This window comes from Dermacentor variabilis, chromosome 5 (genome assembly GCF_050947875.1).
Source record: "Dermacentor variabilis isolate Ectoservices chromosome 5, ASM5094787v1, whole genome shotgun sequence".
NCBI lineage: Eukaryota > Metazoa > Arthropoda > Arachnida > Ixodida > Ixodidae > Dermacentor > Dermacentor variabilis.
The window spans coordinates 142,718,297-142,728,333 of NC_134572.1; the positions used below are offsets into that span (position 1 = coordinate 142,718,297).

The 10,037-nt window shown below is 43.6% G+C and overlaps 1 long non-coding RNA gene across 1 annotated transcript; it reads left to right on the forward strand.

The window, feature by feature from the left end:
* Positions 1-7,504: 7,504 nt before the first annotated feature.
* Positions 7,505-9,007, forward strand: LOC142581988 (uncharacterized). Its single transcript, XR_012828343.1, has 2 exons — positions 7,505-7,595; positions 8,658-9,007. It is a non-coding gene; the product is annotated as an uncharacterized LOC142581988 (long non-coding RNA).
* Positions 9,008-10,037: the final 1,030 nt, after the last annotated feature.

Here is a 10,037-nt window from a genome sequence, read left to right on the forward strand (position 1 = left end):
ATGCGCACACAACTAATGTTTAGATTGAGCTGAGCAGAGGCGAAAACTCATTCCTTTTGTTGCTGGCGATGAACGATAGCGAGATCATAGCCATAACGAGAAGTCACGCTGAAGCGGGAACCATGGGTGCCGCCATGTTCGACAATGCTAACCTTTAGCATACGAATATATTACATACGTTAAACGCGCTGAATAACGCACGTTAACGTATCCTACGTGAGCAGCAGAAATCCAATCCCGCACGGAGCATGCGCAGTTAGGACAGCGCTTTTTGTATATGAATGTAATCAATCTACGTTTGATTCCAAACGGTATTGTAAAGCTCAAGTTCTGAGATATGGGCGTACGTCTACAGCCTAGTGCCCAGAGCATCGGACTAATGCACAGAGGGACAAAAGTAAAAAAATTCATCATTGGACACGCATGTTTTCGTCATTCTTGTGCTACTTTGGTTATCCAGCTGGGTGCCCGACGTACGAAGAAATCTCGTAAAGCGACCTTATTAATGTTTCGCATTACAATGCTCGCCCTTCCCGCTTCTTTTCAATGGAAAGAGATCTAACTCCAACCGAGAACGATAAGTTATGTCTCATAACATGAAGTAAGAGATAAGTTGTGATTTTCCATTTCTACATACTGTCGAAACACCCGCAGTTGTGCCTTTGCGGCTATCGCGTTGAGCTGCTAAGAACGAAGTCGCGGCATTAAATTCCAGCCGCGGCGGCGACATTTTTATGGAGCTGAAATGCAAAAAAAAAAGCGTCCGTGTTCCGGGCATTTGGGCACGTCAGAGATCACCAGGTGGTCAAATTTATCCCAAAGCCCCTCACTACGGCGTGCCTCATAATCATATTGTGGTTTCCACACGTAAAACCGCAGAATTTAGTTCAATTTTAAGACCGTCGAAGGAAATGATAGCTGTCCAAAGCATAACGTTACCAGGGGCTAATTCTAATAGAATGCTAAATTCTGATTGCATCTGTAATAGCCACGTACTTCTCGCAGTGTAAGAGCAAAATCAAGCCAGAAGCAGTCTCCATTACGTTGCTAGCAGATATTTCGCATATTAGGTGGACATACATGCAAACACGCACATGCAATGCAGAAGAAAAAGCAAATGATATGACTCAGACGTTAAGCAGATTACGCTTGTCTCATCTAGCGACGACGGGCTTTTTGATGCTGTTAGATTGCTCGAAAGACAAGTTACGTCGTACATCGTGGTCATTTTTACTCAGCTTTGTGTCCTAATGAAAAGTGTAAAACGCCGCCAAGGCTTCTGAAACTGGGATTAAGTTAATGTAGCAGCCGTACATTGACTTTTTTTATTCTTCGCATATTTATATTCCATTCAAACTGTCGCAGCGCATTCACAACAATGGGCAAGATTTCGACGTCCTTTTTTTTTTTTACAGAGTAGCTCCATGTGGGTAATTTATGAAGAGGTTTGTTTCTAGGATTGCGGCGTTCTGCGATTCAGGACGGTGGCAGCAACGGCGGCGGCCGCAAACCGCGCCATGTCCTGTTGCAAGCAAGTGTGGAGAAGACGCCATGAATAATCTCTTCGTTTTAATGTCACTTGACCCAATATTAAGCAGCCTTTCAAACAAGTCAGATGATAAAAGAAGTCAGCAGCTCAGTGGCTATGGTGTTGGGCTGCTGAGCACAAGGCCGCGGGATCGCATCCCGGCCACAGCGGCCGCACTTCGATGGAGGCGAAATGCAAAAACACCAGTGTACTTAGATATAGGTGCACGTCAAAGAACCCCAGGTGGTCAAAATTTTCGGAGTTCTCCACTACGGCGTGCCTCATAATCAGAAAGTGGTTTTGGCACGCAAAACCACATTATTTAAAATAAATCAGCAGTGATTTCGCGGCAAATGCTAGTAAACTGGGTTAGCATTTCTTCGCACCTCTTTGAAGTTCCGGATCAATTATTAAAGACGTGTTCACCACATTGCCAAGCTTTGTTCATGAGCTCATTGTACACACGTCCTGCGTCCTCGAGGAATGAAGTGCCGCTTTCCATAAACCGGAGCAGACCATCTTGCACGCACACACACGCACAGAGACACACACGCGCACACACGAAGTGTTTTTTTTTCAACAGCACATTTTTAAAAACTGCCTGCGTTATGATAGCATAATTACAACACTTGAGCTAAATAAAGCGAATAGGCGGTCTTCACTGCTACGAGAAATCAAAATGTGTCCATGAATGATTAACATTATTACAGTAATCAACGTTTAATTCATTAATTTGCGTCACTGATTTCAATTCAAGAATTATATCCGGTGAGTTCGCAAGGCGTATCAACTTGGAAGGAATTGTCTGAACTACATCAGTTTCAGTACATTCAGTGTCCGACGAAACGTAGGGTCGTTCTAGTTACTTTTGTGCTTCTATGCAAAAAACGGCATTTGTTACGAAAACCGTAAATGGGACAGTAGTGCATTTCTTACCGCAAGTTTGAAGCCAGAGATTTTGAAACCGGTGCCATCCTCAGAATTCGTTCCAAGTAAGTATGCCTTGCGAAGTCACTAGCTATCATCCCCGGACTGAAATGCATACCATGACGCAAATAAATAGTAGCGTAATTAGTATAATTACACAAATTATTAAGCTGAACATATTGGTTTATCGTAGACGTTATGGTCGCCTATAATATAAATCAAGGGTACTACCTGCCACAGGCATTTTTCATGAACTTGCTGCAACTAAAAAAAAAAAAGAACTCTATATATGCCAAGTTATCTGCTTCCCCCATATCACGCACATGCACGTTTTGCTTCAGTAGTCCAGCTTCTTACGCTGGTACGTTACACGGCATTGCGCATGTCTGTAGCGTAGCGTGGGCGGGTACCATGCGAGCCCACTCGCGGAGCAAAAAATCAACGAGCCAGTGCTTCATCCGTAAGATTTGGCTAATCTTGGCAAGCTTTTCGACGTAAAAATGTGACCAAATTAACCATTACCGGCCACATCGGCCACGCTACACTCGGTAATGGCCGTTGTGAATGTGCCATTATTCGTGTATGCTCGAAAGTACTACGAGATCAATGACTAGCAACCTTTAAAAATGCGGTTACAATGCTTCCAGGCCTAGGTTCCTCCCATTAACATTTTACCGCCCCTTGTATGAAGCATTCATGATTTATGCTTGACAGCAGGGTTCGAAACCTATTCGATGCCGGTGATTTCGTGCAAATATAATAAATGTGTTGACGGTGTTAAGCCACGGAGATATCAATTATGTAGAAAGACCGGCTTGTTTGAACCTGGAGATCCGTTTTATTTCCAACGTCTTTGTTTTCCTGTTCTATATTTAAGGTGTTCGCTTTTTGGCTCATTGCGCTGGAAATATCTCGGACGGAGAATAGGCTCACGGGCTAAAAGACACACAATACAGGAACGCTTCAGAACGATAGGCACTGACATGGATGCAGTCGTCGTGGCTAGGAGTTGAACCCACGACCTCATGTTCGGAAGCAGAACGCCAAAGCCACTGAACCACTGCTAGGGGCAGAAACATGCGCAACGATGACTACATTTTTGTTACCAGCAAATTATGCCTATATATCGTATGTTCGACGCTCTGTTTTGCCGCTATGCGAATAGATTTTCAGCACTTCAATATGAAGTTTTTTCTTACGAGAAAAATAAAGCAGACTAAGGGAGACACTAAAGGGAAACGCTAAACTAGTTTACAATTATAAAATATTTTTAAACTAAAGAAAATGGCGAGTAAAGGTTCTTTTTTTTAATTCGCGCCAAAACGTCAGTGCCCGTGCATCAGTGACACGTTACGAATTTAAAACAATTTCTTTAGATTTCGGCTGCGCTAGCACAGTAAATGCTCCCGACTTTACTACGTCATGTCTTTGTCATCTTTAGAACAAAATGTAGTCCATTTTTGCTGATCAGCAATTAACAAATTTTTGTTGGAAAGTGTCTTTTGTAGCTTTTTTTCATTTTTTTGCGAGGGCATAGAAAACGCTCGTGAAAACAAACAGCCTGATTTCAGTCAATGAAGTCGAGTGCGGGCATACAAAGTATGCGAAAGTTAGGTAAGTGTCGCTTTGTGAGTGTAAAAATTCGGGCAACGTATTTTTCATCCAGTTTGTGAAACGCTTTTTGATGATGACGATGTGCTGCACCTTCAGCGTCTGTAGTTGACAGTGGCAGCTCCTACGCGCATCACTTATGGCGGAAAACAGGATTCAGCCTTTTTTGCTATAATAATAAAAGGCGCGATACTCCTGGAAACTCGCTCATTCACATTAACTAAAAAAAGAAAGAAACGGCTGTGAAAGCTTCTGAGAGGCGCTGCCTAGCCCATTCATGGACGTCTGGGTTGTTACGTAGAAAATCATTCGTTCATGTTAAGCGAGTGCTGACAGAAAAGTTCTGTCTTATTTATTTAGTGGATAGCTGTCAACCATTATTTGCGTAGGCGATCGTCTATTTTCCGGGAGTGGAACAAATAATAAAATGCGTCCAATGCGAATGCTTCAAAATGTGCGCCAAGCGGGGCGTGGTTTCGGATGTGGAAAAGTAGGGTGCTTATGTCACCGAAACCTCAGATGGCGGCCTCATGGTACCAGACACTACTGAAGCGCGCACGGACACTGTGATCGCGCTGCCGGAAGCTCAGTCTACCAGCGCTAGACGCCAGAAGACAAGAAAGGGGATCCCCCTGTGCATCCAACAGAAGCGCACAAACGGAATGAGAAATATGGCAGTTTTCGACGATATAATCATTGCAAAGCCTTCAAACAACGCACCTGACTGATAGGCACCCCACTTAGTTGTTTTAGTACCGCGTAACATCCATCTCTATAATTTCGTTGACAAGATTAATGTCATTCTTCACGACTAAACCCGTGCTGCACTTGTTGCTCGTTTTAAAACGGTGGCATAGAAGAAGCTCTGATTAATGATTCGCAGTGAGTTAGAAGAATTCAAGCTTCTTACCATGGTTCGACAACTGCCCAAAAAGCATTAAAAGGCGGAGGCAATCATTCCATTTCTTCAATCCTTAGCACTGCCTTGACCTGTGTTGTAAGGTGCTGCTGAGGCGGGAGAGATGTTGAGAGTATTTACACCCCCACCCACGCTCTCTTCCCTCGTTGAACCTTTAGGAACTGCTCTCCCAGCAGCTGTTCTCTGCAAAGCAGCAGCTTGGCTTGGCTTTCCGTCTCTTTCTAACAATGCAAGCCTCCATTGAAGTTCCTTCTTTCTATTCGTTCTAAATCTCGAAGCGAGCCTTTATGCTGCCATATTGAAGGTGCTGGGCTGCACTCTTACACAAATTGAACTGACGCATTCCTAGCGCTAGATTTGAAGGGCTTGCTGGTAACACAGGATTTTATGCATTAGATTTTATGTAAGGAACGTGATTGTACTTTGAGAGGGACACTAAAAAAAACAACTAAATGAACCGTATTAGCGCAATACGCTTTGAATCTCACGTGGCAAAAAGCTTGTTTTACGTTGGGTCGCGAGCTGCGTAAGGCAAAAAAGACGGAAAAGCAAATCCGGATGGCAACGCTACCTGCACTCGTTCGTACGGGTGTCGTGGATTTCGAGAGCATTTGCATGGACCTATAGTTAAGTGTTTCTTTTTTATTAAAGGCGGCGTTCTGAAAGAAACAAGGACTCAACCTATCAAGTTATAAGAACTCATCTGGCATCAAACCTGCCTAAATACAAGAAAAAAATTCATAACGTCGCACTTACGTGTCGGCACTCGAATTTCAACGATAAATTTGTAGTGATAATTTGTAGTCTTCACTTCTTCAATTGTTTACCAAAGTGTCAAGCGGGTCACAAAAGACAGTATAGTTACAACTGCTCCTTTCCCGCTTTCCGTACCTCTAAAGGCAAGCACGTGTTTGACCTTGTTTGTACCATTGCGGGATATGGTAATTGACCCCGTGGCGAACACACTCCGTCCGCAATCTAAAAAAGAAAAACTAAACAACCGCAAATATGCACAGTACACACAGTCTCGCCTCCGCAATAACATAAATGTTCACAGCTTTGAAGGGCAGCAGTCGATAATTCGGAAGGCTACCAAGAATCACCGAGCGAATAAAAAAAAAGCGTGTTAGGTTGCATATAAATTCTTTATAGTGCCAAAATTTTTATAAAGACGTATTTGCGTGTGCCCTTTTCTGCAGTTCAACAGACCTCCGTGAGCTAAGAGATGCTAGAATTTCTTTTTTTTCAGTCTGTCCAAAATTTTGAAAAAAAAAGACTCTCATGGTTTTTAACGGCATTAAATTTACGGTAATTTTACATCACTGCCTAGCGAACCTGGTCATAATCCATGACGTCATGGCGAACTGGTGCGGGAACTTCGAGCGATTTTACGTGGTCACGTTGTGTGGCGGTGACACGCGATGCTAAGCCCGAGGGCGCCGTATCAAAGCATGGCCATCGCGGCCGAATTTCGACGGGGCCAAAATACAAAACACGACCGCGTACCACGCATTGCACACGCGTAACAGAACTCCCGGTGATCAATACTATTGGATAGACGCCATTACGTTATATATCAAATTATATTAGACGCCACATATTATTATGGTGTGTCCCACTAGGGCCTGCCTCCTTATCATATCAGAGTTTCGGCGCGTAAAACCAAAGGATTTACTTTTTGCCTTCAAGGCGGCTTCGCCACTCGCATTTCCTTCTTGCCCCCTTTTCAGGCTTATGGGTGCTATGCACGATGCGCCGAGTTTGGCGAAACTCGGTATCTTCACGAGCTCTGGCGACACCCCAAGATGAAAGCACGAATGGTACCGAGACACAGTTTATCTTTCGACAAGCCTCCAGTTTCATTGGTTTATCTATATTCACTCTGGGTGGCTATCATTCCTTGGGCGTTGCCTTCTGGGCGGTCGACAAACTGGGGCTCACGTGATCATACCGTCGGTGCATGGTCGTGCCTTCTTTCACTTGTTTGTCGTTCCACCGAGTGCATTACATGCACAAGCGAGTTATAAAACAAACGCATTTAGTACAATATTATTAGTTAGTTTAACGTGGTTTAGAAGCATTTTAAAGCTTGCAACATGTACACTGAAGGTGCGTTAGACTAATTTGTAATTTAGCACGCTTCGCATTATACCACGAGGGAACGCTGTGGTGGCGTCATCAAATCCATTCACCGGGCGAGCATGGCGGCTAAGCATCGGTGGCGCCCATTGTAAACAAACTCGTACAACGAGCTTGCAGTGCGCGACGTAGTGATCAGGCTCGACGATGACCACTATTTCTTGGATAGTTCTGTTCCTCCGTGAGCAATCTTTCCGTGCACCCCAAAATACTGCCAATAGCTTCGGCGATTTTACAGATCGCAACGCGCACCTACTGTTCACGGCGCAGTGCTGAAGAAACAACTTGTCTGGTACTGCTTCTGCGAGTGCGCAGAGTTCCTTCACTCTGCGTGACTGCGAACGTCACGAATATTACATAGTCTGTGCAAAAGGAAGACAGCCTATATAGCTACGATGCGACAAGGAGGTGGTATCGACGATGGATCTCGCTACCAACACAGTGAAGGAGACATCGACAAGCTGCAGATAAGTATGTTTCTACTGTTTCATATTTAGCATAATAAGAGTGCAAGGATTAAGTCACTTTCGTAGTGACGAACTGAATGCCTAGCAGTTTAAAGAAGGCAGTGAGAACCAATAAGTGTTTGTGCTTTTACATGCAAGTGGGCCCGCGAAAATATGGAAAAGATGAAGGTAACCTTCACTAACTTGGTGAGATAACAGAAATTCATGAGTGACATTAAGCCCGCAAAATTTATGGAAGAGTAAAATTTGTCCAGGAGAAATATCAATAGCAGGTACTGATATAAAGCAGGAAACTTATACAAAAATTTCGTGGGTTGAACAGCACATAGAAGGCATTACCGAATCGTGATCGCCACGTTACCGATATCCTTGAAAAAAGTGTAGAAACATTACATTCTACCGGTTATTCAATATGGGACATAAACCTGGAGGTTAACAAAGAAACTTGAGATGTCAAGGACTGTGCAGAAAGCGAAGTAACAAAAATTGTTGGAGATAGCATTAAGGCAGGAAAACAGTGGCGTAGTAAACCGTGGCAACTGATATGCTAGTTGAGATTAAGAAAAAAAAAAGGAATCGGCAGGCAGGCCATGCACGTATTCGATCACTTGTTGCCAATTCATAACAGGTGATTACATAAGCGTGACAGAGTGGATGTCAAGGAGAGAGAACTACAGCCGAGGATGGTAGAAAATTGCGTAATGGGACAAAAATATGATGTTTGTAGGCGTAGGATGCAATCAGCTCGTATAAGGCAGGATTCTAGGGTGAGGCATTTGTTTTGCAGTGAACAAAAATAGGTTTGTGGTGCTAACAGTAGAGACTCGTGAAGGTGCGGGGCCACCTCAGCTGCTGGCACACTAATCAACATGACAATTGGCTCTGAAAAAGAAAACCCCGCTTATGAAAAATAAAGCAACGTTGTCCCAACACATTGTTTTATTATGCATACTACACTAGAGGCTTCCACAGTTAAAGGCACTTAGTACTAATAGTGCAACGAGCATTTTTCTTTGTAAATAATGGTTTGTATGCGGCTGATTCATTCCAATACACTTTTTTTCAGCAAAACATTCTGCTGCTGGAGGCACTCAACCGCCTGGTGGAAGTAGGCGAGCGCCAGGCACGTGCTCTTGAGAGTGTGGCAGAGGTCCAGAGGGCTGCTCTGCTACAGTAGTATCAGTGCCCTCACTGCTCTCCTGTCCAGCCCACAGAAGGCGCCTTATAAAGCAGCTTTCAGTTTAATATTTTGTTTATTATTCAAGAACATGAATAAAATTATTGCAGTAAACATTGTGCTGTGCATATTAGGAGACTTGTAACATGCACTTGGTGTCACTTCAAAATAGGCAAAAACGTAAGACAACCTGTGCCACTCTTGGGCCATGTAAATAAAAAATACACTAATGCAGCATGCACGTCATTGTGCTGTTTGTTCTTTCTATGTGCAAGAATACAGTGCGTGTTCATTAGCCACAAGATGAACGGTGTGTAATTCACAATGAAGACAGGAAACAGCAGGAGCTTAATAATGCTATCGCCGACAGACTGTGCATGACTGCAACACTCCCCGATTCAAATGTGCCATTACATGCATGTTCGATACCACATATTCTTTGACATTGTCTTATAATTGCATGTACTATATTTCACACATCTTAAGCCCTTGCACAGCACACTTCTGATGTATCCATTTCATAGGCCAAATAATCGTACACTTTGTCCTTTTGTGTTGTATGAAAAGCAGCGTCCTTTAAACCGGATTAAACTTCAGAAGACAGGAGAGGCCCCGCCCAGATGACCAAAGCGCAGCAGCTGATTGCCTCCACGTCTAAAGAAATAGTCCCTCTCCAACGAGCAGGTATTAGTCTGTCCGGCGGCACGATGTCAGTCTAGAGTGCGTGCCCATTGGTGCAAGCTTGTGTTCACCTGCCTTAAAGTGCAGATTCCGCAGCCTCCTAAAGTTGTATCCGACTATAGAAACACGTAATGCCTTGCACCAGTTGCATAGACTTCTGCAACTTGATAGCACACAATGATCAGGAGCAGAAATCTATAAAGGCATCCCAGCAAAGCTGGCTGGCCACACTTCCATTATGAGGGGCTGTAAAAAGGTCTCGCCAAATATTCCCATGACGTCCTTGAAAAAGAGGTGGTGTTTGGCACTTCTTTAGAATCAAAAATAGATAACAGTGTATCTTGTGTACCACATTAAAACAAACTGAGCTTGGTTATCTGCACAGCATGTTATGGAAGCTTGTGCTTCACATAGGAAACAAACTGCTTTGTCCAGTACAATTGTCGAGTTCGGTGTGGCACCTATAATGTCATTAGTGTCAACATACAAATTACACTTTTCAAAGGCCATTCAATTCACCATTATTTTTGTGTGATGGTTCTTTCAATCAGTGCTTCTATTACATAAGCAGGTGGCTTTGAAAGCAAA